Consider the following 25,435-nt stretch of genomic DNA (forward strand, 5'->3'; position numbering starts at 1 on the left):
GGTTACTTAGAACTATATCATCTCTATGAAATAGAAGAGAAGATAAATAAGATGGGACCAAATTACTGAACATATGAATATTTAATCTGTTTCTCATTTAGAAAAAAATAAAAAAGAAAAGTGCCTCTTGCTGCCAGAGCTCATTTCTTAGGGTAAACAGGAAATAGATTAAGTTGGTAAATTAGGAGAGTACAACATTAAAACACCCACATCCAAAGTGCTTTGTATTATTGACTGATTTTATAAACCTATTCTGCCTATAAGTTTCCATCTCCATGATCAGAGTAGAATAAATTCATTCAATTCAGCCAATATTTAACAAGAATTATCAATATGTGGGAAACAGCCCACTGTTGAGGCATTTCATATTTAAAATATTAATAGAATAGAGGCCAGGTGCAGTGGCTCATGCCTGTAATCCCAGCACTTTAGGAGGCTGAAGTGGGCAGATCACAAGGTCAGGAACTTGAGACCAGCCTGGCCAATATGGTGAAACCCCATCCCTACTAAACACACACACACACACACAAATTAGCCGGGCTTGGTGGCAGGTGCCTGTAGTGCCAGCTACTTGGGAGGCTGAGGCAGGAGAATCGCTTGAACCTGGAGGCAGAGGTTGCAGTGAGCTGAGACTGTGCCACTGCATTCCAGCCTGGGCGACAGAGGGACACTCTGTCTCAAAAAAAAATAATAAAATAAAAATAAATAAATAAATAAATATGGATACCTACAACTGAGGGGCTTATAGTCCATGACATGGTTTGGATCTGTGTCCCCAGCCAAATCTCACACTGAACTGTGTTCCTCAGCGTTAGAAAAGGGGCTTGGTGGGAGGTGATTGGATCATGAGGAGTGATTGGATCAGAATTCTCATGAATGGTTTAGCACCATCTGCTGGTGCTGTTCTCATCATAGTGAGTGAGTGAGTTCTGAGATCTGGTTGTTTAAAAGCCTGTGGCACCTCCAGCTCCTGCCACGTGAGACACCTACTCCCTCTTTGCCTTGCCCCATGAGTAAAAGCTCCCTGAGGCCTCCCTAGAAGCAGATGCTGCCATGCTTCCTATACAGCCTGTGGAAACATGAGGCAATTAAATCTCTTTTCTTTATAAATTACCCAGTCTCAGGTAGTTCTTCACAGCAGTATGAGAACAGACTAATAAAATCACAGTCCTAAAGACAGAGACAAATACGTTATCAGCTGAGCCCAGAAAACCCCACAGTTTAGGTATCTTGAGAGAAATGCATAAAGGATACTGTAGTTGACACAAAAGATAATTCTATCTGAGGAATCAGAAATAACTTTGAGTGTGAAAAATAGTCAAATGAAATCCATATTATTTTATTTTCAGCACTGGGCGAGTATTTTTACATCAAAATTTATTATAACATCAATTTATGATTACAGTTAATTTTGGAAATATACCAAATAAAAAATAAAACAAAAATCACTCAGAATTCTACCATTCTTGGCCAGGTGCGGTAGCTCAATGCCTGTAATCCCAGAACTTTGGGAGGCCGAGGTGGGCAGATCACGAGGTCAGGAGATCGAAACCATCCTGGCCAACGTGATGAAACCCCGTCTCTATTAAAAATACAAAAAAATTAGCTGGGTGTGGTGGCGCATTCCTGTGGGCCCAGCTACTTGGGAGGCTGAGGCAGAAGAAATGCTTGAACCCAGGAGACGGAGATTGCAGTGAGCCAAGATCGCACCATTGCACTACAGCCTGGGCGACAGTGTGAGACTTCATCTCAAAAAAAAAAAAAAAAAAAAAAAAAAAAAAAAAAACTATCATTCTTAAATATTCGCTTCTATTTTAATATTTTGTGTTTTTTTTCTACGAAGATACTTTATAAATAGAATTTGAGTAATGAAAATTTACTAACCTGTTCTTTTTTATTTAACATTCATAACTATGGGGATTGTCTCTTTCATCACATATATTTCAGAAATGTAACTTGAAATAGTTACAAAGTAGTCTACTTTAAAATTTGTCTTTAGTAAAATACAATAGGAAAGAAAAATCTGTTTTTGTTTTTTAGTAGCACAAATAAATCTATGATGAACTCTCTTATAACACATTATTGTATGAACACATGCTTTTTTTCCCTAAAATAAATTCCCTGAAGTGAAATTACTGAATCAAAGGAAATGAATATTTTAAGGTTTTTGATGCAAGTAACTAAACTGCCTTCAAAAAAGACTGGTAATTTATAGGTCTGTCAACAATGTATTAGAATTTTCAATTGCCTACAAATTCAAAGTTGCCATTATTACTTTAAATATGTAATAGCAAAAAATAGACCCACACCTGTCATACTAGTAGGTGAAAAACAGATTGTCACTTTATTTTGCATTCCTTTGATCTCTAATTGTTAAACTTTTTCACACTTATTTGCTACTTCCATTTCTCTTATTTTTTGCCTCAACTATTTATATTGCCTTTAAGATTTTTTTGATACTGAAAGTTTATTGACTGTAGTAAACTTTGCAAGTATTGCCCAGATTTGCCATTGCCTTTTAATTTTATCATTGATTTATTTTAATTTTTCTTTGCCCCACTTAATGATTTCCAACTATTAAATGACAATTTTAACTGGAATTCTAAATATCTAACACCAATATTGTAAACCTTTCAATTGCCTGATAAAACTTTGCCTGTTCTTTTATTTGGAAATCCTTTTGTACTTTTTTTATGACACTATTAATAAATAAGATTTTTGTTGTTTTAAAAATAAAATAGAGCTCCATCTTTAAATTAAAACAGCCTTCTGAAATACTTTATATGATTTTATAATATTTTTCTTTATATTTGTGATTTTAAACATTGCCACAAAATATTTAGAATGGGTATCTTTTTAATGCTATTGCTTATAATAACCCATTCTTCTCAAACAGAAGACACAAATTTTTTTTCTTAGCTCAATTTTAGCTCATATATCTTGTCTACCTTCTGCTTCCTTGTTTCAGGGTCCTGCTGTTTCTTTTGTTTTCTTTACTATATGGGCTTTTTAGAAGTTGTATTTTACTTATATGATCCACAGTGCTTCAGAAGACATACATTCTATTCTACTGTGTTAACCTTTAAGTATTTTGAGTTTTCCTAATTCCCATACTGGTCTTTGCTAATGTAATATTACATCAGCAATTATATAGCAATTGCTGTTATACTATTTTTAATATTATATGTTTTAAATGTCTTCATTTTAATTTAGAAAATATTTTGATTTTGTTCTTTTTGCTCCAGATTGCTTTAGCTATTCAGGGTCTTTTGTGGTTCCACACAGATTTTAAGATATTTTTTTCTATTTGTGTGAAAAATGTCACTGGTATTTTCATAGGGTATGCATTGAATTTATAGATTTCTTTGGTTAGTATGAATATTTTAACAATGTCCATCTCAATGCATGAGCCGGGGATACCTTTCCATTTTCTGTGTGTCTTCTTCAATTTCTTTGAAGAATATTTTATAGTTCTTGATGTAAACATCTTTCACCTCTTCGGTTAAATTTATTTCTAGGGTGTTTTTGTACTTATTGTAAAAGGAATTAGTTTTGTGATTTCTTTTTCACTTAACTCTATATTGGCATATAGAAATTTATAGAAAAAAACTACTAATTTTTGTATGTTTATTTCGTATCCTACAACTTTACTGAATTTATTAGTTTCATTTTGAGCAGGGGTGGAGTTTTTGGGGTTTTATACATATTAGATGATGTTGTCTACAAACAGAGACAATTTGACTTTCCCCTTTCTAATTTGGATGCCCTTTCTTTCTCTTGCCTGATTATTCTAGATAGAACTTTCAGTACTACGTGGAATAAAAGTGGTGAAAGTGGGCATCCTTGTCCTGTTCCAGATCTTAGAAAGAAAGCTTTTAGGTTTCTCCATGTAGTATGATAATAGCTATGGATTGCTTATGTATGTATGGCCTTTATTATGTTGCAGTATGTTCCTTCTATACCTACTTTGTCAAGAGTTTTCACCAGGAAGTGATGTTAAATTTTATCAAATGCTTTTTTTGTTTTTTGCTTCTATTGAGATGATCAGATGGTTTTTGTCCTTCATTGTACTGATGAATTGTATCATGTTTATTGATTTGCATATGTTGGACCATCCTTATATCCCTGGGATTAATTCTATTTGGTCATGGTGAACAATTTTTTATATGCTGTTAGATTCAATTTGCTAGTATTTTGTTAAGAATGTTTGCATATATGTTCATCAGAAATATTGACCTGTAGTTTTCTTTTTCTACAGGTCAAAAGAATTGTCTGGTTTGGGCATCAGGGCAATGCTGGTCTGATAGAATGAGTTTGGAAGAATTTACTCCACTTTGCCTTTTTTGCAATAATTTAAGAAGAATTCATATAAGTTCCATCTTAAGTGTTTTGTTGAATCAAGAACTGAAGCCATCTGATTCCTGGGGTTTTCTTTGATGAAGGACTTTTTGTCACTGATTTAATCTTGTTACTTATTGGTATATTGAGATTTTCTATTTCTTTATTATCCAATCTGAGTATTGTATATATTCAGGAATTTGTCCATTTTTTCTAGGATTCTCCATTTGTTGGGATGTAATTGTTCATAATAGTATCTAATGATTTTTTTTAAGAGTTTAATAGATTCTTTAGTTTCTTTAGAGATATACAATGTACCCAAGTTATAGCAAATAGTTCTATGCATAGGTACATATCAATTGAACTTTAATTTTATTTAATTGTTGTTAGTAGACTCCTTTTTCATCTCTGAGTTTATTTACTTGAGTCTTCTCTGTTTTTTAGTCTAGCAAAAAGTTTGCCTATTTTGTTTATCTGCTCAAAAGGAAGATTAGCAGTGTCATGGGCAAATCACATAACACATCTCTTGGCGAACACGCCATCTCTGTATGTTCTGCTTTATTGAAGAAAGAAAAGAAAAAGAAAATCTTATGAAAAAGCAGTGCAGAACAGGGTAAGAAACGTCATCATGTTTCTTTTTTGTTGTCCTTTTGGCCTTTTTGTCTGTACTTTATTTTTGTTCTAATATTTATTATTTTTTCCCTTCCACTTATTTTGGGTTGGTTTATTTTTGGATGGCATCACTCCACCTGACTTTAAAACATACCACAAAGCTATAATAACCAAAACAGCATAGTATTGGCATAAAAAAAGGCACAAAGAAAAAATGAAACTGAATAGAAAGCCTAGAAATAAATACACCCAACTACAGCCAATTGATTTTCAACAAAGTGCTAAGTACACCATGGAGAAAGAACAGCCTCTTTAATAAATGATGGTGGGAAAAGTAGAAATCCACATGCAGAAAAATGAAACTAGACTCTTAGCTCTCACTACAAAAAATTATTATAAAAAATGATTTAAACGTCAGAATTGAAACTATGAAACTGCCAGAAGAAAACATAGAAGAAAAGCTCCCTGAAATTGGTTTAAGCAAGAAATTTTTTGGATAAAACCTCAAAGTATGAGCAACAAAAGCAAGTATAAACAAATGGGACTATATCAAACTAAAAAGCTTCTGCACAGCAAAGGCAACAATCAATAGGCAAATAAACAACCTACAGAATGAAAGAATTTGTTTGCAAACTACACATCTGATAAGTGGCCAATATCCAAAATTATAAGGAATTGAAACAACTCAACACAACAAAGCAAGTAATCCAATTTTAAAAAGGGCAAAAGACCTGAACAGATATTTATCAAAAGAAAACAAATAGCCAACAGATACATTTTTAAATGCTCAATATCTCTATCAGGGACATGCAAATCAAAACGACAAGGAGATTAGTTACTATCCAATCAGAACAACAACTTATCAAAAAATCAAAAGATAACAAGTGTTGGTGATGTTGTGGGGAAAGGCAACCTTTACACACTGCTTATGTGAATGTAAATTAATACAGCTATTATGAAAAGCATGATAGAGGTTCCTCAAAATACTAAAAATAGAATGACTATGTGATCCAGTAATCCCACTACTGGGTATATATACAAAAGAAATGAAATCAGCATGTCAAAGAGATATCTGCACTCTATGTTTATTGCAGCATTAGTCCAATAGCCAAGATATGGAATAAATCTAAATATCTGTTAATGGATAAATGAATTTTAAAATGTAGTGTGTATATATATATACACACAATTGAATATTATTTGGCTATTAAAAGGAATGCAATCTTTATGGACGAATCTGGAGATAATATGCAATCTCCAGAAAGAGAAATAGTACATGATATTATCATACATGAAATAAACAAAGTTGTTTTCATAGAGGTTGAGAGTAGTAGTTACCAGAGAATGAAGAAGAGGGGTTTCGTGACAGTTTGGTCAATGGGTACAAAGCTACAGTTAGGCAGGAGAAATAAGTTCTGATGGTCAATTGCATCTATAGTAGGATGACTAGATTTAACAATAATGTGTACTGTATATTTCAAAATAGCTAGAAAAGAGATTTTTGAATATTTGCATCACAAAGAATTGATAAATGTTTAAGGTGATGGATATGCTAATTACCCTGACTTGATCATTACACAATTTATACACATATCAAAACATCACCTTGTATCCCATAAATATACAGAATTATTTCAATTATAAATTTTAGAATATAAAACATTTCATCTCAATATTCTTCATCATTTCACTGAATCACAATACTACTACAGTTTATGTGATTATTTTTTATCTCCTTAGCCTGTCATTCAACTTTTGATTTTCATTTCACTTCTGTCAACTGGTGTTATCAAGTGATTTTTTTTTAAAGAATATCATATAAGTGGCACTTTTATGTACCACTCCTATATTTGAATATATTTTTATCTCCCTTAATATGCAAAAGACAAGTTGGCTAATTATACAATTATTTGATCAAATTAAAATTTCACAAAATAAGCGCTATATTTTTGGCATTTTGGATTGCATCAAACATTTTAGTAGATGATGTTTTCTTCTCCATGAATGTATTATCAGGAGTTTGTTATACTGGAAGGGGTTGGTCATTTGATTTTTTAATTTTGCTTTCTTTGTGCAGACTCAGGATATGTCACAGTGTGAATCTGTTCTCATTATTTATGAGCCTTTCAATTTGCTCTTGCAAGGTAGTTTTAATTGGTTATAGCTTTAACTATTGTTTCTCTCCTATTGGTTTTTAATATTTTTTCAGCAGTAAGATCAGTTCTTTTATTGTCCTTATTGCTGTCATTTACCTCTACATTCTCAAAAAACCTCTAAATGCTATCCTCCAAATGGCTATCCCCATTTCTCACTTTTTAATTCTGACGACTACTCAATCCAGGGTGGATTATTATTCTATTTACTTGCTGTCCTTCTTTGTCTCAAGAATCTTTTTTTATCATCACATCCTATATCTCCCTTTAGGGATTTTTTTTTATTCTATTTCATTGGAATGATATATTATTGCATTCAATTAGGATTTTTTTATAATCTACCTAATATTTTATAGTCAATGATTTATTAATTTTTAAATTCACCTTCTCCCTCTGCATCTTCATGTTTTTCACTCTTGTCCTGCACTGTTTCTTAATAAGATTTTATTTCTTTTCTCTCTTTTCAGACAAGCAGAACATATAGAGATGAAGCCTTTGACAACAGATCTATTACGTGATTTGCCCATGACACTGCTAATCTTAACATGAGTGACAGTTCAATTGTGTTCTCAGATTTATAGCTAGAGAGAAGGTTACTGTGCAGAATCTCAAGGTCAATATCTAGTCTCCAGTGATAATTTATCTGGTGCAGTTTTGCTTCACTGGGGTTGGTTCTTCTATTAATTATTTCATTACTCTGTGTTAAAGGGGAAAAAAAAAAAAAAACCTCATACACAGAACCCACTTTTGCCAGGCTTGTTCTATGGTTTCTTGTGTGTGTCTTTCTTTTTGTCCTCTATGTCTTATTATTTGTTAGGTCAGTTGTTTTGTTTTATTTTTCTTTTGCCATTTAAGCTTTCACATTTGTATCTTCTCAGGTATTGGTGAGAAATTTAAAAGGGCTACATCCAGAGCTTCTGAGTAGTGGTTATTTAAAAATTAAATATAAACCCTCAATTCTCACCGCTAGTGAAGTTCTTTCTCATTAATTCTTAACTCCTGACTATTCTAGCTGCACATCATCCATGTATGGAATGAATTGTGTCTTCCCAAAATTCATATATTGAGTCTAAACTCCCAGTACCTCAAATGTCACGGTTTTTGGAGACAAGGTCTTTAAAGAGGTAACTGAGTTAAAATGAGATCATTAGGATAAGGCCGAATCCAACATGACTGGGGTCCTTAGAAGAAAAGAAAATGTAAACACAGTTGGTTACAGAAGGCAGGCTATGTGAAGACTCAAGGAGAAGGCAGCCATTGACAAACCAAAGAGAGAGGCCTGGAACAGATCTTTGCCCTAAAGCTCTCTCAGACTTCCAGCCTCCTGGACTGTGAGAAAATAAATTTCTGTTGTTTAAGCAGCAGTATAGTACTCTGTTACAGCAACCCTAGCAGACTAATACACCCATTCCGTCTTTACTGATGGATGACTATGTCACCCTCTCTCATCTTCCTTCATATCCCCTTTCCCTCTTCCACCATCCTCACTCTCAGGTAACAATCCTGCTAATTATTTCACTAGGAAAATAGAAGCAATCAGAGAAGAACATCCATGGACACCACCACCACTTCTACCCAGGAACACAAATGGCACATATGTGGAGCAAATACAGAACATATAGGACATCTGAAACCTTTGCATTGGCTGTTCCTATTGCTGACGCACTCTTCCTTGAAATATCTCCAGGACCAATGTATTCCCCTCCTTCAAATAATTGCTCAAATGTCACCTTCTCTGAGAGTTCTGGTCTGCCCAAACCAGTTAGAATTACAATGCACTTCCAACACCCACCCCACTCATACCCTGATTAATTTTTCCACAGTACCTTTTAATATTCCATATAGTTTATGAATGTATTATATTCATTATTTATTGTCTGGTCCAAGTATGTAAAAACAGATGTCTACTTGTTTTATAGTATATTTATGCCTCCAGGTCAATGTCTGGCACATGAGAGATATTTTTATATACCTCTATATCTATTTAATAAATAGATATTTATTAAATAATGTTACCTGTTGTCGCAGCTAATTGGCTCTGGTATCCATGCAATACAACAGATGACTTTTTTTTTAGAAACCCTTGCAAGGGCAATAAATTTTTATTTATTAAATCTATTAATAAATTGAATATCTTCAAACAATAACAGCTTTCCTCAACCCAAAGTGTCTGTGTTGTTTGTATCACACTTAGAAAATAGAAAAAAAGATTTCACTTGGCAGCATATAATGAAGAGCAATAGGAACACCACTTTTCTGGGCACACCAATTGATTATCAGTTTCCTAGGACAATAATGGATTTGGCATTATAATAAAACCACCTTCCTTACTAAGCAGAAGTACCTTCTCTGCTACCTTATACCTACAACAGAATAGAGTATGAGTTATCCACATGAACATCACACTGCAGCCTCCCTATCTAAACCACCATTCTTAACAAACTTCCTTCAGTGGTTTACAGGCTCCTCCCTCAAAGCTGTTCCACTCTGATTCTCATTGTACAGTACCTGCTAGTCTCATTCTCCAGGGTATGTTTCTTTTCTTTTGCCCTTATGCTCATTCTTCTCCAAGATGAGGCAGTGTTACACAGTCTCCAAGGCCATGAGATTTGGAGCCAAGTAGCTTGAATCTGGGTACTCCCTCTGCCCTTCTTGGTCAATTTGACTTGTCTTATCATCTGTTTCCTTATCTGTAAAATGGACCTAATGAGTGTAGAACTTACAGAGTTTTCAAGGATTGAAATAGATGATGCATACAAGCTATTTCATAGTGCACTGGCAAATAGTAAGCACTATTAACAAATAATGTTACCAAGTATCAAAAAATGTTATCTGCTGTTGTTGCTGTTTGACCCTGGTATCCATCCAATACAAAAGATGACTTTTGGCAGGGTGTGGTGGCTCACACCTGTAATTCCAGCACTTTGAGAGGCCAAGGCGGGAGGATCACGAGGTTAGGAGATCGACACCATCCTGGCTAGCACGGTGAAACCCCGTCTTTACTAAAAACACAAGAAATTAGGCGGGCGTTGTGGCACACGACTGTAGTCCCAGCTACTTGGGAGGCTGAGGCAGGAGAATCTCTTGAACCTGGGAGGCAGAGGTTGCAGTGAGCTGAGATCATGACACTGTGCTCCAGCCTGGCGACAGAGCGAAATTCCATCTCAAAAAAAAAAAAAAAAAAAGAGAGAGAGAGAGAGAGAACACACGGACACAGGAGGAGAACATTACATACTGGGGCCTGGGAGGTGGGGGGCTAGGGCAAGAATAGCAGGGGGTGGGAAGGCTGGAGAGGGATGGTGTTAGAAGAAATACCTAATATAGATGACGGGGCAATGGATGCAGCAAACCACCACCATGGCATGTGTATACCTATGTAACAAACCTGCACGATCTGCACATGTACCCCAGAACTTAAAGTATAATAAATAAATTAATCAATTAATTAATTAAATAAAAATTTAAATGTAAAAAAGATGATTTTTTTCTTAGAAACCCTTGCAAGGGCAATTTGCTTCACCTTATTCCCTTTAAATTGATATCAGCTACACTAGAACTTTATTTTTTATGTTTTTTTCGTTATTGTCACTTAGGCTGCAGAAAGCAGACACATTTGTAGGTAAAACTAATTTTTATCTAACCCTGCGCTGCACCGAGCCTGCCTTTGGAGCTCCTAAATGCTTGATGGCTACGGATATCAGGGTTATCACAGGTCTCCAGTGGAGAACTGTCTGGCTACCTGACACTCAGTCTCCCCAGGAGAAAGTTTTTCTGCTTCTTAGGCTGTTATTCCTCTAGGAGACCAGCTAACTATCTGGATCTGCGCTTAATTTTGGCTTACTAGGTTTTCATCGTTTTATCTCTAATGTCCCTGATTGTGAGCTAGACAGATTTCACACCAAAATTCTCTAAATCTTATCAATTCTCTCCCACTTAGACACAAACCATGATGATATATAAAGATGATATCAAGTCATAAAAATTAGTTTTTTCAATATATCCCAATGTATGACAGCTTCATTTGGTAACATTTTACCCATTCCCTATTATGTGCTAGTCCTGAGCAAAATAATCACAGTTCCTGCTCCGGCATTTGACAGTATAATAAAGGAAACAAATCTTAAACAGTTACTCCCAAACACTGACAAAGCAGTGAATAAAATAGCCTGAAATATAATACAGTGTGTTAATTTTATTATGTCCAAATAAAGTTGCTTTACCAATGAGTACTGTTATACTCTAAGAATGCTTGGTTGTTTTAAAAAAAATTTTGGTGAAATCTGTTAAATTACTTCTTTATAATCAAAGAAATATGGGAAAGAAGAAACCTATAACTTCTTTTTTCCTTATTATTATTATTATACTTTAAGTTCTGGGGTACATGTGCAGTTCTTCAGGATTGTTACATAGCTATACACATGCCATGGTTTTGCTGCCTCCATCCCCCCATCACCCACATTAGGTATTTCTCCTAATGTTCTCTCTCCCCAATCTCCCCACCCCCTGCTATCTCTCTCCTAGACGCCCACTACCCAACAGACCCCAGTGTGTGATGTTCCCCTCCCGGTGTCCACATGTTCTCTCAATGAGCACTTTTTAATTGAGGCAGCAGGGAGACCCTGCCTTCAGCTGCTAGTAGAAAAGAAACTGTCAGGGAGAGACGAGGCCAACTTGAAAAGCAATAATACAGGCAAGCACTGGTGCGGGCTGAAAGACCCATTGCAAATGTGGCAGAAAGGCAACCAAAAATGTACTTGATGTATTCGAGAACAAAGCACAGCACCACGATGATTCTACATGCAGGTATGGAACAGAGGAGGTGCACACTTTTATTTATGTCCATGTGGTCTCATTGTTCAACATCCATTATGAGTGAAACATGCGATGTTTGATTTTCTGTTCTTCTGTCAGTTTGCTGAGAATGATTTCCATATTCATCCATGTCCCTGCATAGGACACAAACTCATCCTTTTTTATGGCGGCATAATATTCCGTGGTGTATATGTGCCACATTTTCTTTATCCAGTGTATCATTGATAGGCATTTGGGTTGTTTCCAAGTCTTTGCTATTATAAACAGTACTGTAATTAACATATGTGTGCATGTGTCTTTATAATAGAATGATTTATAATCCTTTGGGTACATAGCCAGTAATGGGATTTCTGGGTCAAATGGTATTTCTATTTCTAGATCCTCTTTTCAAAATAAGACATATGTGGCCAACAAACATATGAAAAAAATGCTCATCATCACTGGTCATTAGAGAAATGTAAATCAAAACCACATTGAGATACCATCTCACACCAGTTAGAATGGCAATCATTAAAATATCTGGAAACAACAGATGCTGGAGAGGATACGGAGAAATAGGAACACTTTTACACTGTTGGTGGGAGTGTTGCGGAAGACAGTGTGGTGATTCATCAAGAAACCTGTAACTCATCATAATTCCTGGTAAGAAATTCTTGGTACGTGATGGACATTCAGTAAATCTATTTTGAATTAATGTATGTATCTATATCTGCTCTTTAATTAGAAAGAAAAGAACTTTATGAACAAGAGCTCAACTCTGGAGCTCAGTAAGAGGTCCATTTTGATGTAGCCTCACAATTTACTAGAAAAATTTCACATTTTACCCTAGATTTATAAAGTGTTTGATCAGAAACAATTCAGTATGTTTAAAAGTCTCCTTCCAGTACCTTTGGCTTTTTGCCCAGTTTCAATCAAAGCAACATTTTTATTATCAAGTGGCTCCTTTCTTTCCCTTTGATGTAGATTTAACTTGTTAAATGCATGCTCAGTTCATTCCTATTGAACTTTTTCTCAGCCTGATTCCTAAAGGCAGACAGCATTTTCGACCCACTCTAACTCTTCCACTTGCCCTATCAAATCTCAGAACTGCAAACACTCAGGTAAGGACCAGCAAGGACAAGGGGAATGCAAGCATCGATAAAAATCCAACAATTGGTTTTGGAATCTGCCCAAAGTAAACCAGTGGTTTCATTTCCATTTCCTCAGCTGGAAGTACAAGTGTCCATCAAAACCCCTCAGTACCATTAGGCTTCGGAAAATTACCTATAGCTCCTTTTTATAAACTTTTGGGAACCCACATCATTTGTACATGAATATTGCTGAGAATAGTACATTGCCAAGGTAATTTTAAGCTGATGGTTAAGGCTGCTCACACTGTCCAATGTATTTATTTTATTTTATTAATGTCAATATCTGTATTTGAAAAAAATCTAATAAATTACTTAACTATACTCAGCATATAAAAACACATGTGTCATGGCAGAAATTGTTGACTTACCCTGGTGTGCTGTGGCTCTAGCTAGATTTTAGCAAAGACTATTGTCTCTTTAATTGTTAGAACCCACATTAGATCTTAATCTTTCGATGAACAGAAACCAAATCTACATTTTCCCCACTGGATTCCCAGAATTCTCATAATAAGCAGCTTAATAGTTGCTCAATAAATATTTGTAGAATGAATAAAAGTATGATTAAATACATAAATGAACTAACTCTTAACGATGATTTTTACTTCTTGACCCAAAACTACCCCATGCCTGGAAACATGAAATCTGCAGCTAGATTGTTCAATAATGCTCCATTCCTAAGCTTCCATTTTACGTAGCATCTAAGAGTCCTTCCCTAATTTCCATTTGTTAGAAAGCTTTGATCTCATGCTTATTTTAATCCTTTTACTGATTAAGCCGGGTTCTCTCATCCTCACCATGTAAACTGAAACGCCTCAACTCTATTCTCAATTCATGGTCATCTGACTCTTCTCTGAGGCATTTTGAAGTTTCAAAATCAACCAGCAAATAAATGAAACAAGCTGGGTCTTAAAGACTTCCAGTAAAAGTTTCCTTGTGGATTATTTCCCAATTATTCTTTTTTCCCCTGGACAAAACGTATTAGGCAAACAAAAACAATCTCAGTCATCATGGAAGATAACAGAATTTGCTATAGGATTTAGATGTCTATCTTATACTCATTTTTCAGGAAACATTCAGGGATTCACTAGACAGAAAAAACTGATGCCTCAATTATATCAGATTAGGATCTAGCTCTATGTCCTTGATGAATAATATTAAAAATGTAAGTAGCTTCATGCATATTTCAAAGTATTATAAATATAGCAACTTAATTTCTTTTACTTTTAATTTTAGAAGAATTTGTAAAATCTTTCCAAAGAGGTGTCAAAAAGTCATTGTTAGTTTTCAGATCGAGTCTCATCAAGTCTGAGCAAGTTTCATCGGAAATGCAGACTTAAAGAGTAGATGTTTGTCTCCATTACTTCCAATGTCCCCAGTAAAATAATAATACATAAACAAGCTTATTACATCAGAGAGAATGGTCCATTCTAAGACAAGAGGTTTTTAACAAATGTCTGTTTCTGTCTTTCAGACAGAAACAGAGTAAAACCCTGTAGACAGATTAAAAACAGCATTGCAAAATATGCACAGGAATATGATATCAAAGGAGAGATTTTATCTTTAAGGCAGAGACCAGAGAGGCTCCAGACACAGATTAGCAAGCATAAAGGATGACATGAGAAAAAAGGGAGCATGATATAGAAACTTTCAGAACTGTTGTCTTAAGCTTGAAATCTCCTTCGTTTCACACTCCCAAGGCAGTCCAGATTTTACCCTGGCAAACACCTGAGAACTCCAAATAATTTTACCAAATAACTATGGAAATAAAGGGCCGACGGGAGGATTTCTGGAGCTCCAGGAAAGCCTTTCCCATTCTAGCAGGTTGGAGGTCCCAGTCTAAAAACCAGCTCCTTTCCTGCTCATCCTCAAGTGAAGCTTGCCATTGACAAACCCTTTCCCAGACACGGAAATCATGGTAATATTTCCTATTCATTGAGAAGACATAGAGGGAAAACACCCTACACACACAACATTGGGAGAGTAACCCAGACTAGCTTCCTTCAAATTCGACCAAGTCCTGAATCTTAGACATGGATGAACAACTAAAGATAACCAGGCACATGAAGAAAAACAATAGCCCTAAAAATAAAAGAAAGAGAAACCTCCAAGAGAACCCATGGAACAGACTAAATAGTACAGTTTTAACTTTTTTGGAATCAGCCTATAAGCATGGATGAAATATTTCTTGTGGTTGCAGAATTTAGTACAAATGTTATAACCCTGAGAATGTAAAAGTAAAGGCAGAGTTGATATAAGGTAAGAGAGGTGGGAGAAGCAGAAGCAAAGACAATGACAGAACCACTGGTAGCATCATCCTTCAAGATTGTTGAGGGTCTCAAGTGATATTGCTTAAATCTGATGGAACAAGAAATAAAGTCTATTATTTAGTGTGGCTAAAGAAAAGTCTTATCAAAAAGTATAATAAGAGGAGAGGGGAGTATAGGGTAGGCTAAATCCTATTCTTTTGAATCTAAGCAAATAGATAAATTAGCAAATCAAATAATATAAGTAAATTATCAGAACAAAAAAATGAATTACTTATATTAGTTTTCTCTAGAAAATGGAACTGGAAATGTCAAAGGTATACAGGGGACTATTGTTTTTCTATTTTAATAAATCTTTCTGGCTGGGTGCAGTGGCTCACACCTATAATCCTAGCATTGGGAGGACGAGGTAGGTGGATCACTTGAGATCAGGAGTTCAAGACCAGCCTGGCCAATATGGTAAAACCTCATCTCTACTAAAAATACAAAAATTAACCAGGTGTGATGGCACATGCCTGTAATCCCAGCTACGCGGGAGGCTAAGGCAGGAGAATTGCTTGAACCCAGGAGGCAGAGATTGCAGTGAGCTGAGATGGCGCCACTGCACTCCAGCCTGGACAACAGAGTGAGGCTCTGTCTCAAAAAAGTAAATAAATAAAAGAAAAATCTTTCTGTTTTATTTCATTTTTGATTGAAAATACTAAACCTGGAGATTAGTGGAAGACAGAATTATTTTCTCTGACTAGTGGCTAGATTTCCAATGTTTAGATGTCATGAGCCATAACTTACTGAATTACTTTCTCAATTGGTACAAGCATCATTGGGTTGCCTACACAGTCCTTAAGGATATGAAATGGTCAGATCCATTTGCCCAGAAACTCCTGGGCAAAATCCCACATGTATTGTCACAGAGTAGTTATGTGTGCCCCAAGATGGAAAATCACCATTTTGAGCAGCAGTCATTTAAACAGCCCAGACACAAGGCTCACTGCCTTTTCTCAATGGCTGTCCACTACTCATCTCCCTAACTCCACCTATCTCTGATCTTTCCTGTTTTTCATCCTTTCTTGACATAGACTGTGGCCTTCTTTATTTTAACGTCATATTCAACCTGACCTTGTCTCAAGACCTATCTCTAGTTTAATAACTCATTTCTAATTCCTACTTTTACTCCAGAATTATGGTTCGGTTTTGGCATTTTTTGTGTCAGACTGCTTTGGTGACCCCATAATCGTCATCAAAACCTAAATACCAGAGTGTGAGACTGCCATAGACCAAATCATTTCTATAAGACATCATATAATTCCGAAGAGATTGCAGTGACATCCCCCTGGGGCTCATGAATTGATATCAAACTGTAGTAGTTATATATGGGATAGTTCAGATTAAGGAAATATCACACAGACAGCAACCTGGTCAATTTAAATTCATAGCATTCATCATTCTCTGAAGGGTCTTTCCAAATCTTGCTTCCATTCCTAAAACTAATTTCTCTAGTATCTACATTAACTAAGCTAGAGTTCACTTTTACTGATTAACTAAATTAATATTGTAAAATACTGTAATTCACACTTTATCACCTAATCCTTATTGCACACATTATAATCTATCTCAAATTTTACCTTTTTACACTGAGCTTTATACAACAGAGGATACCCAGAACAAGAGACAGAGACATAAAGATCATAATAATATTCGGCAGAGCATTTACCAATAAAAGTGCCACAAAATGAAGTTTCAATAAATATCTTAGAATTCAAGTGGCAGTTGCCTCACATTGCTAGAAACAAAACAAAACAAAACAAAACCTTCTTTTAAATATCCAATAACTCGATTTAATCATTCACTAAATAAATATATTGATCTTTTCACAGAAAACTTAACAAAATTCCATCATTATTTTAAAGGAAGTATTTCCAAGGATTTATTCTAGTAAGTGGAGCTCAGGGTATTGCAATAGGGATAATGCATGCTGAATTCCTTCTTTATTCTTCACTAATTTCAATAACTTGAGTAAGACTTGTAATCCTTCTGAGCCTCTTTTTCTTAAATATCCAAATGAGGATGTACTAGTCAGAGTTTTTGTTTACAAACAACAGAGACCAACTTAGACTAAATTAAACAGAAAGGATTGTATTGGAAGGCTACTGAATTGCTCAGAACCTGGAGAGTAACCCCTTAATAGGCTCATAAAAGGCTCAGAAATCAGAGGAAGGGAAATAACACACAGGAAAATTCTGCTTAAGACAACATCTTGGGGCCTGCACCACAGGCATCTCAGATGCAGGGAATCAGTTCAGACATACTCACTGAACCTTTGAATCCTTACCCAGGCAGGGACACCTTGATGACCATGCCCTCCACCTACCTTGGGAATCCCTGAAAATAAATATAATATCTAATATTTTTACAGCACTTACCACGTGGCTGACACTTTTCTAAACATAACATACATAATAATCCTCAGAACACCACACACAGACGATTTATTTTTATCAAGCAACTAATAGGGCTGTTCATTTTGATCAGCTAACTAATGAGGCACATTCTTTGATTACACAGATTAGGATTACATAGATTAGGAAACTAAGGAACAGAGATGTTAAGTAACTTGCCAAAACTGGTTAATGGTGGTGCTAGAATTTAAACCTGCTCATTACACTGACTTGTGTGTCTTCTAATGGATAATAATAGACCAATCTCACAGATTATCAGGGTGCCTGGCATATAGGTTCTGCTCAGTAATCATATGATGCTATTTTTCCCTAAGGCTTCGTGAAACAGAAATAACTGATCATCAAATATTTCATAATGGTTTGCTGAGGTGTTTATATTTCAAAAATGCTGGCTGGATTCCTGTAGTGAGAGAGGGTACAATCTTCCCTTAGTAGAAGACACATTGACATCTGCAGAGCAAAATTCCACAGACAACAGGGAAACATACTGGTGATAAAATCAAGAATAGGACCTCAGCACAGCACTTCCCATCCATCTCACATCATGACATTCAGAGAAAAGGACAATATTCATACAGCATAAGAATGAAACCAACCAGGATATTGGCAGCTGGAGCTACCCCAGGCCCCACCTGGCCTTTCTTGGGAAGAGAAAGAATCAGTGTCTCAGGGCACCTACAACTCATTCAAGATCAATCAGTACGAGTGATAAGCAGCACCTATTTGCCTTACAGAATGTCTCAAATATCAATAATTAATATTTTAGATTATGCTTTCATAAAATATTCCATTTCTTCTTTTTAAAAAATCACCAAAAAATTATTCACCAAAATCCTCAAACTTTCTACTTGTCTCACGTGCACAGATTTTCAAATTCATGCAAGCAGCGTTTTTAAATTATGCTATGTCATAGCCCTCAAATATGAACATGGAGGTTAAGAAAAAGAACCACTTTGTTAGTGCTGATGTGCCAGGGTGTTGTTCTCTGTGGAGTGTCTCCCCTCTGCTTCCTGGGAAACACCTTCACTCTTGTGGAGGGCTGCCAGAGTTCACAGAATGCAGTGTGGAAAATGCTGCCTTACGTAAAATAATATTTTCTTTTTCTCTCCTTACCTCTACACCCCACTATACTAAGCTATTTACATTTCTGCAAATGTAGCATACTTTCCTCACTCCTGGCCTTTGCATATGCAGAAAGTCAGAAGGACCCCCCCCCCATTTCTATTTTAGGAAACATATCTGAACAATAATGGAGGATTGTTGGCAATTCACACTTTTTTTGGCCACGTGAGCAACCAAAGCTACCGGCAAAATTGTCACACAGGAGAAACTACCCCATTGAGACTTTGGTACAATCTTCCCCACATCTCCCGGTTGGACATTTAAGGATCTTTGTAGCAGCAGAGCCTTTCTCATGACTGAATAAATTAGGAGCCAGAAAAATTAAGCCATATAATAAAACTAATTTTAAGAGGATAACTGCTCTTAACGAGACTATTGCATGCCAAAATCAAATCAAATTATTTTATTAACAATGTAAAAGACCAAAAAAAAAAAAAAAAAAAAGCTCAAAGGCTTAAAAATAAATCTCTTCCATTAGTTGGGATATTTTAGGCGAAATACTTAATTGACCTCTTTGAAAAGCTTCTCTTCATTTGAAAAGCTTCTCTTCATGAAAAATAGTGTGAAAATCACTAGAGTAAATAACCATTTTTTATTACAAAGTTAGCCATGTCCTAAAAGTCCTAAAATCACCCCAGATATGCCAATTATAATGCAGTTGTGCTCTTAAGTAAAACAAACTGCTTTTTTACAGCCTCAAATAACTGTAGCACAATACCAATTAAATTAACATGAGATGTTTCTTTCCCAAAGTAAGAGAGGATTATTAATAATGTATCAGGACACATTCTCTGGACAGGCCAGGTTTTCAAAGTAAAGTTCCCATTACCTGACTGTGCTTAGAGCATTTTGGATTTACGTTTTAGTGTGTACACAGCTTCCAGCCTCTGAATAGATCACAGGTGGAGTGGCACAGCCAACTCCCTAACCTGCTGTCACAGGAGCTTTCACCAGTGCAGAGCCAAGCGACAATCACAGCCATCTGGGAGGCATCTGAGGGAGGCAGGTTCAGCCTCCACTCTCCAAGCACCAAAAGGGAAGCTTCCACTTAGTATGAGGGAAGATGTGAACAAACAACGTTAATTGTGTGCATTACTGCCATTATTATTTATTGTTACATCTCTTCTTGCTGCTTTAATAGGTGATTTCAGAGATTCCACCCCAATTTTTCAAATCATTTTAGGAGGAAAATGTGTGCTAATAATGGCAAAATAAAACAAAACCATTCTCAGTTCTGAACCATTTCTATCAAAATCCCTGAATCTTCCACCCAAGTTTACCAGCAGAGTCCCTAGTCTTGTTCAAAATCCCACTGCTGCAGCTGCAGCCTCTGCTTCTCCCTCTCATTCACGGGGCTCCTCCCTCCTGGAGGGGTTATTGTATCTGGATACTATCACGCCCTGAGACTGGCACAGTGCTGTTCCCACCAGGGCTTCTGTCCTAAGATGGGTACAAGTGCTTCCCCCCAAAACATGCAGTTTACAATCCCAGAAAACATGAATTTGTAATCCAACCATATTTTGTAAGGGACTAGTCTCTATTCCCTACTCCCCCATTCCTGTCTGAATGCTATATTCAAAAATACTTAAGTTGTGTTTGTTGCCAAAGGAAGTTATACACCTTTTGGATCTAGAAGCATCAAGTGGGCTCATCAATTAGTTTCTTGGGATTATAGGATAAACCATATCATATTTCATAGATATATAGAAATAGAGAGTTAGAGTATGTGACCACACATAATGACAGTAAGTCTACAAACCTTTAAAAATTAATCTAACTTCTCTGTATGTTTCTGTAGGTGTCCATATTCACAGTGTACACACACATAGTATACACACAGTGTCTATATTCATAGTCTATACACGCACACACATTCACATTCGTGTGTGTGTGTGTCTGTGTGTGTGTGTGTGTACACTGCACTCTTCTCACTATGAACTCTCTCTGGTAATGCCATCCATACTCATAGCTTCAGTTATCAACAATAAAAAACAACTCACAGGTGTGTATCTTCAGCCCAAATAATTCCTCTGAGCTCCAGCCTTGCCCATTCAATGTCTTCTCAAAATGTCCAAGCTGAACAAACATCATGCCATCATGCTTCTCCCTCTTTCCACAGGGTAGGATGGGATTACAGGAAACCTTAGGCCTCTTCAGTGTCTTCCATTGTACCAGCATCCACTGGGTACATAAAGTATAAAACAGACACCTAACAGTCACCCCATTTCCTTCTTCTTCCTCACCCTCCATATTCAATCTATCACCAAGTAACATGTGGTGTTTTGCTTTGCTCTGTTTTGTTTTGAGACAGACTGTTGCTCTGTCACACAGTCTGGAGTGCAGTGGCGCGATCTCAGCTCACTGCAGCCTCCATCTCCCAGGCTGAAGCAATTCTCTTGTCTCAGCTGGGACTACAGGCGTGTGCCACTACACCTGGCTAGTTTTTGTATTTTTAGTAGAGACAAGGTTTTTCCATATTGGTCAGGCTGGTCTCAAACTCCTGATCTCAGATGATCCACCTGCCTTGGCCTCCCTAAGTGCTGGGATTACAGGCATGAGCCACCGCTCCCAGCTGTAACATGTTTTATCAGGTATTTTTCTGGACTAGCCCAGTATATCCATATCCTTTAACATCACTACAGGTCCAAACCATATGGGATTCTGAATAAGCTGCTTTTTGCCACACTAGATTAAAGCAGGGGCCAGAGTTGGGGGTATAAATTTAAAATTACTTCACATGATAACACCCCAGAAAGCATTTGGGGACCAGATACATCCTTGGGATTTACTAAATATCCAAGCCAGCTGAAACTTACAGCTATCATCTCACCATCTCCCACCAGCCTACGTCAGAAGATGATGAGGAAGGAAGGGACTCAAGGAGCACAGTAGAAATTATGGTTACAGCAGAGGTCTGGAGTTTTGTGATGCACTGATCAACCCACTAACACCATCCTTACTCCCATAAATTCAGGTGAAGTGGGCTCCAAGAAAAAATCTTACAGAGACTGGAAAATGGCTTCTCTTTGGCTTCTCTTTCTCTGGTAGATTTGTTTATATAGTTTATATGTACTTAAGCAGTCACAATATACTTGCGACTATTTAAGTGCAGAAAAGAAAGAACTGAAAAAGAGATGTCAATTTAGAGAGGCAGCTCAGAAACAGCCTCTCTAAAGGCAAAGAGTAGAAGAACGCAGGCCCACTAACAAGACCAAGCTCCCAATGCAAAATGGAAGGGAAAGTATGCCAGCAAAACTACTGCAATATTGGGTACATAGTAAGTCCCCAGTAAATGTAAGAGGATTCCCATAATTATCATATATGCATAAAGTTTTATTTGCTAATAAATCCTGTTCATGTGCAAAATTCAGTTGCAATTTTGTTGCATTTAATTTTTTAATAATTCACTATTTTAAAAATTCTGTCAAAGTTAATTTTTTTATGCTCTTAATAGAAAACTTGTCCAAGGATCTAACTTTCTGGAATATTTTTCTCACATTTTTAGGGAACAAATAGTACGCTATGTTATTAGAATTCAGAGACAGTATTAATTTAATTTATTGTATATTTCTCTCTGGACACAACTGAATCTTACAAATATGCAACAGCCAACCTGCCCAGCACCAGACAACACATGGAAAACTACGCAGATTTCTCTAAATTCATTGGTTAAGAGAAACTGTCATGGCTCAGTATTACTTCGTGTTTCTGATACTGAAGCAATGTCAATGCTAGAAGAAGTTATTATTAATGTGAATTTGGCAGGTCATCTCTGGGAATATCATTTGAAAAATAACCTAATGTTTTTAAGGTTACTCTTAGTGTGATTAAATAATTTCCAAGTGGCTGCTCCAGGGTGGAGGGTTTTTTTTCTTTCTATAAGTAATTTCACCATTTTTTCAACCCCAGAATGTCATCCTCAATCTACAAAATAGATCATAAACTAAAACATTAAAGTAAAAATCAAACCTTATATGTACATCAAAGATTCAGCCTGTGTCAAACAGTGGCAAGCTTTATAACGAAAGAAGAAAGCCAGCACTCTTTAGAATATAAGTACCCTAATCCCTTACCAAAAACTCTTTGATTTAAACATGTGATCTAAACATTATAAGCACAGCAGTGTCATACAATTAAAAACATATTTAAGGCAAGAGTTTTAAAAAGACATATTTATATAATTCTCCTTTACTCCATCCAAAAAGGGTGTATGTAATATTATTTATATATTAACCACTATCATAAATATTATGGCTTAGATATTGCAGTGATAAAGTTTTTCAATAATTTTTCTTGAAACTGGCAAGGTTAATAATTACAATTAGTTTAAAAGAAAATGGCAAATTGCCTCTCTGTTTTTTCTTGAATTTCTATGGTGAGCAATAATCAAAAAAATTAGCATTCCATGTTATTCATGATTCTCCTATTTCATGACTTTAATCAGTATCATTTGAAAAAGAAATTATGTTTCTACGGTTACTACTGTGTAAAGTCCTTAAACAATGCAAGAAAAAAGCTTACAATAAAAACAGCATGCTTTCATTCTATTGCCAATATTCCACCAATGAAGTCTGCACATCTATCCAAATAATGTGGGGAGGGCTGAGATGCATGAGGAGAGTGGAGAAATAGCTGACACCACTGCCGTTTGTATGAGAATATAATGTTCACAACTCATTTTCAGGAAGCCATGCTCTCTGTGTTTCAATAACAGTGATGAGTTTGTCCTGAGTCATCCACACTCTTGCTCAGATGTTTCTGTGAGTCAGTGCTTAATTTTTAACAAGTACATTCCAGGAAAACAAACATATAGCAAAAGATATTTATATTAATTTTTAAATGTTTATGAAAATCAACATAATATCACATTACTATAATTTCTAAATGATCTCCTATAATTATGTATAGATTTACTCCACAAAATGATTTAGGCCATCAATATTTTTTAGCACTGGTAGCTAAGGATTCTTGCTCACTTATGGCAGCTTAGCAGGGACTCTGAGTAACCAGGAGCTTAATGGGACAATTTTATATTACCCCTGATTTTATTCATTCAGTAAAATGACTCCATTCATCCACTGGCATCATTTTACTGTGATTCCCAAATCATTTAGGGCCACACAGAATTTCTTCCTTTTATTTCACAAGATAGGAAGCAGAAAAGATGTTTCAACTTGGCTGCATGCTTAGCAAGATTATGGACTGTTCTGATAAATCATTCTGTTCACATTAGACTGCATCATCTTCTTTTCAAGGCAGTTTGTTCAAGGATTAGGCCATGACTATGAGGACTTTTTCACAAGTTAGTATGTTCTAACCAATGAAGTTGAGAGATGATAGATTAATTTGTAAAAGAAATCAACAATGATTGTTCATATCTAATTCAGCCATAATTACTTTTATAAATGCAAACTGTATAATTAAAACATTGCTTGAGAACAAAAACCAACCTTACTTTATTAGGGTGGGGTGCAAAGGAATATAAACTGAGGCAACAGAGTCCTTTTTTGCGACTGATGCTTAAGATTAGAGAATATAGCCAGTGCCGTCTATTTATGAGAAACTGAAATATTAGGCAAGACCATCTCACATAATTGTTGAAGCACTGTCACAATCAAAAATGGCTGCCACTTTTCTGAAAAGTGACATTGGGGAAATGCTAGACCCAATAAATTCCTCTATAGATCTCACAGTTAGTGACAAGATCTGCTGAAATTCTGGATAACAACAGATATTAAAAAAAACAATTGAAATATTTCAGAAAGTACTATGTTGCAGGTATACTAGCATAAATTTCAGTGGCCCTATTAAAAACTCTATTCTAGAGAAGACATGGCTAGAATGTGCAAGTTTACTTGATTTTTGTTAAAACTGTGTCTTGGTGAAGTTAAAATAGGGAGTCTTCCTAAAATGTAGGAACTTCCTCTTTCTTGTCATGCTCAATTTACATTCATTGTCCAATAAATAGAGGTTGTACAAGATAGAATTCAGCATAGTTAATACTAGCAGTGGGTTTATAATAATCTGTATGTCTATTTGATTATTCAACATAAATACTTAAAACCAGGAAGCTTAACTTGAAAAGCATGTGGCTTTATTTAGAACGGTAAACACGTCATAGATAGATAATTCCTATGCTTCCATTATTTTCTTATATGAAATGGAATTTGTAAAGAAAACATGTTGCTATAGGAATTCGTAAATATTTTTAAGCAGAGGACATGATCACATCTCCATTTTGAAAAATATTTTTGAAAGGCAACACAGAGAGTATGAAGAGCATAAAATCAATTAAAAGGCTATTTCAATGGATTCAGGAAAGCAAGAGCCTAGGACTGGACATCTTCCCTGTTTGTTCTGTGCCCCGCCCCACCACCACTCCTTCCACTTCCACCACTGTTGGTAAAAATCGAAGAGAAAGCCAAGTAAATAACTGTTACAGCTAAGGTAGTTGATATAGTTTGACTGTGTCCCCACCCAAATCTCATCTTGAATTGTAGCCCCCATAATTCTCATATGTCATGAGAGGGACCTAGTGGGAGGTAATT

Source organism: Cebus imitator, unplaced genomic scaffold (genome assembly GCF_001604975.1).
Source record: "Cebus imitator isolate Cc_AM_T3 unplaced genomic scaffold, Cebus_imitator-1.0 Scaffold6, whole genome shotgun sequence".
In the NCBI taxonomy this organism is placed as follows: Eukaryota; Metazoa; Chordata; class Mammalia; order Primates; family Cebidae; genus Cebus; species Cebus imitator.